This window comes from Maylandia zebra, linkage group LG16, assembly GCF_041146795.1.
Source record: "Maylandia zebra isolate NMK-2024a linkage group LG16, Mzebra_GT3a, whole genome shotgun sequence".
Lineage (NCBI taxonomy): Eukaryota > Metazoa > Chordata > Actinopteri > Cichliformes > Cichlidae > Maylandia > Maylandia zebra.
Genome location: NC_135182.1, coordinates 28,466,022 through 28,469,775, shown reverse-complemented (window position 1 = coordinate 28,469,775; position 3,754 = coordinate 28,466,022). Strand labels below are relative to the sequence as shown.

Sequence of the window (3,754 nt, the reverse complement as noted above, 5' to 3'; positions counted from 1 at the left end):
CGCCACCCGGTGGACAAATAAAACAATTACAACTCTAAGGCCAGTACTGCAAACGGAAACGGAAGCATAACCGATCACGATCGATTTGACCGTAATTTTTTTGCCGTGAAAAATAGCGTTTATAATGGGTTTCAATGGGGCACAAATCGACCACTAGGACCGATAGTGTAAGTTTATCGCTAGCTTAGCCACTGAAGCTAATTTCCGGAAGTCATACTGAAATTTTAACAGTAAATGTGACCGAACTTTTTTTTGCAGACTTTCGCTATATTCCATTCAACACAGTGCAAATGGCAGGTAATCAAAATTTGAAAATAGCCACAAATCGACCCAAGACCACCCAGAGGTTTTTGAGTAAATGAAACTAATAATATTTGATTGAATTTAACTATTTCTATATTAAGTAAGCATCACTTAAAATAATAACTTAAGCACAACGTAACACAGTTAAGTTAGGACATAAGAATGGTAAAGTCCTGTTATTTTTGTTGTTTCAAGTAGGTAGGATTTAATAATAAACTTAATTTATGTAGCACATGCTAAAATACAATAAAATCTCAAAGTGTTTCACCAAATAAGTAAAATCAAATTGTCTTAAATGCATTAGTGGAAGACAAAATGTATTTATTTTAATATTCATTGTTTTATCACTGTGTCCTACATATATATTTTAAATTTTTTCCGTAAGTGTTGAGCAGCTGCAGGAATCAATTTTTATTCCGAGTTAATCTCTGATTCACCCTCCGAAGCGGAAGGCGGCGCTAATGAGCATTAATACGAAACACAGAAGAAGTAAAGGTATATGGGCGGGAACAGCACCAAAGAGGCAACACGGACGACTGGAGAAAGTTGGACCTAACGGCAGCAACTAGCATCACTGGACTTACAGTAAGTTTTCAATGTTGATATTAGTTTATTGTTAAAATACGAATATTTAGTTGTATTTTGGGTGCGTGTCGAAAAGAATAGCAGAAATGTCGGTCCGTGTTTTTTATGTGCTTTGCTGCTCTCCCCGAAGGAAACTTTGCGCTTGCAGAGCTAGCATTAAGTTGTTGTAATGAGGGTCGCAGGCTGTTTAAAAAGTTAGATACTACTTGCTCTAGAGGTGGCGCCCGGTCGCCTAGTATGAAACAAAGTATTTTAATCTCTCTAAATTTTTAAACCCCCTCTCATGACTCAGAATAGTTGGGTCCAAACAAGCCCGTTGTCCCTGCAGTTACACAACGGAGATGCCTGTCTGCAGTGAGAGTGCTTTCAAGCAGTTTTCTTGTTAGAAACGCTATATTTTAAACTATATGTGCAGGGTTAGGGTTGTGAAGGAGCTCTTGGACCTCTGGCCTGCTCTAAAAATGGAGTCTGAGGTAATATGGATCAGCTCTGTTTAAAATGAAAATTGTAATTCTTACTCATGTGGCAGCTTTTTGCTGCTTTATAAAGATGTGCGAGATTCTTCAAATTGAACTGTATTGTTCTTCTGCTGTAGTTGTATGCAGAGTTTCAGCGGATTACAAATCAGAACCTGCCCAATACATTCTACGCTGAACTTGACCGCCATCTTCCTCGACTGATGACCTTATTCAGCCAGGGCATCAAAAACTGGGAAGACAGCAGATGCCCTGGTTGAAATTCTAAGAATTCACAATGAACAGGTAATAATAGATTGTTACACATTTCATAGGTTGAACCAGTGGAACATTGGACAGGTTCAATGATTTAAATGAGCTTTTTGAATTTTGCTATTACTCCACTTTGTGTTTGCTATTTGTCTGACTGTATTAAAGATGTGAACAGGTTATTTGTGGACATATGTTCTGATTTGACTGTTGTTTTTGTTGTTGTTCAGTAAACTCACCAGTATATACAATTCTGTTTTTATCTGGAAATAGGAAATCCATGATATCCACACCAAGTGCACTACCGTTCTCCCTGCCCTTCCTGTCTATCTGCATGAGGATGTCTCTGGATTTTTCAGAACCTGCACTGTGAGTGTCCTTAAGTATCTAACAGATACTACTGTGTATATAAACAGTGCATCAAAGTACAAACATGTATTTTGATGCACTGTTTGGACTTACCTTTGTTTAGTCTACTCCTGTGTATTTCCTTTAGCTTAGTTTCAGTCTATCTCACACCACTTGATTCTCTGGTGAATTAGCTGATTTATGTGTGCAGAACATGGATCTTCTGTTTTTCACCTCTTACAGTGAGACTCAGGTCTCCCTTGTAAAAGAGGTATTGGATCTCAGTGGGAGTTGGTAAAATGAGAAATTATATGTCGTCTGTTGTATTTCTTGGGTTAGATTGTGATTAGTATCTCTTTTTCATTAATTCAGGACGAATCTGATGAGTTGGAGCTTGATGGTGTTGAAGTGGCCCTCTTCACTGTCATCAGTGACCATCACACAACAAGTCCAGTTCACTACCAACCTGTGAAAATCTCTGTCGTCATTGTAAGTGATGCCGTGTTCAGTCTCCCCAGATTTGGTGAAGCCTTCCTGGTAATGTTTGGACTGATCTATGCACTTCACCTCAGCTACCCCAAAGGCCTGACCAACACTTTAGAATTTACTCAAAAGATTTTATTTGGTCTAGAAAGTGGTAAACTGTCACCCAGGTTACAGACCCTCAAGAATGACTTGGTTATGTAGGAACTCATCTGAAAGAAGGATGCAGGGTGAAGCATTATAAAAGGCTAGTTCAAAGTTCTCTCCTTTCATCTAAATAATGCCTCAAAACATTATTGCATTACTCTACAGGTGTTCAGCCAATAGGTCCAAACTATACAATGTGCCTTTGTTCTCATTAACATAATGCAAAGCAACACTAATGTTTTGTATGTTTTAATGTTTTTCGTAATACTATTTCCAAAACATTGTGGGCTGCGCAAGATGACCTAAATTTCACTGTTTGATACTAGTTAATGTAAAACAAATAGCATTGTAATTCACTCAAATTGCTGCCTTGTTGTCTTATTCAGATATTAGCCAGAGAGCCAAAAGCACATTTTGATATTATTAATTATTATTTTTCATTACTCTGACAGTTTTCCTGACTAAACAATTTTTGGTCTACTTATTTTAATTTATAAATGTTTTTGTTAATTATTTTTAATTTATGTAATTTTTTTTTAAAAATGTATTTAATTTCAACATAGTGCTAAAAGGGAGCAGGCAAGATACTGTTCAATGGCAGATGTTTATGACTTTTGCATATTAAGTTACCGATACTCAGTGTACTCAGTGTAATTGAGGCAATCAATTGCCTCAAAAATTTTAAGTTTTGGATCACATGTTTTTAAGTATCAAGTAGTCAACATATTTGACTAACGTGTACTTAAAATAATGACAACACAAACTAATAAACATTTGAGTTTTGTTAACATAAAAATGTTGTAGTTGGAAAAATTTGGCTTTTGAGTTGATCAACTCAAAAAAATTGAGGCAATCGATTGCCTCAATTTTTTTGAGTTCTGGTAACTTATTCGGGTTTACAGTGCAAGATACATATTTTGGATGCCATTACCCTGGCCTCCGATAACTGTGAGGAATCTTGGACTCATTTTTTACCAGTTTGCATCCTTCCAGGTGGATGTTTGCAATATTTCTAAAATTAGCAACACCCGTGTTAATTCTGTAAAATTAGTTCATCCATTTATTACTTCTAGAACAGACTATTGTAATTTAGCATTATCAGGTTGTCATAAAAAAAGTGAGATCTTCTTCACTGACCTCTTTTCACTGTATGTGTTGTTATA

At 36.3% G+C, this 3,754-nt stretch overlaps 1 long non-coding RNA gene across 1 annotated transcript; it reads left to right on the top strand.

The window, feature by feature from the left end:
- Positions 1-494: 494 nt before the first annotated feature.
- Positions 495-3,387, top strand: LOC143413052 (uncharacterized). Its single transcript, XR_013093617.1, has 4 exons — positions 495-888; positions 1,484-1,649; positions 1,887-1,982; positions 2,334-3,387. It is a non-coding gene; the product is annotated as an uncharacterized LOC143413052 (long non-coding RNA).
- The last annotated feature ends 367 nt before the right edge of the window (positions 3,388-3,754 follow it).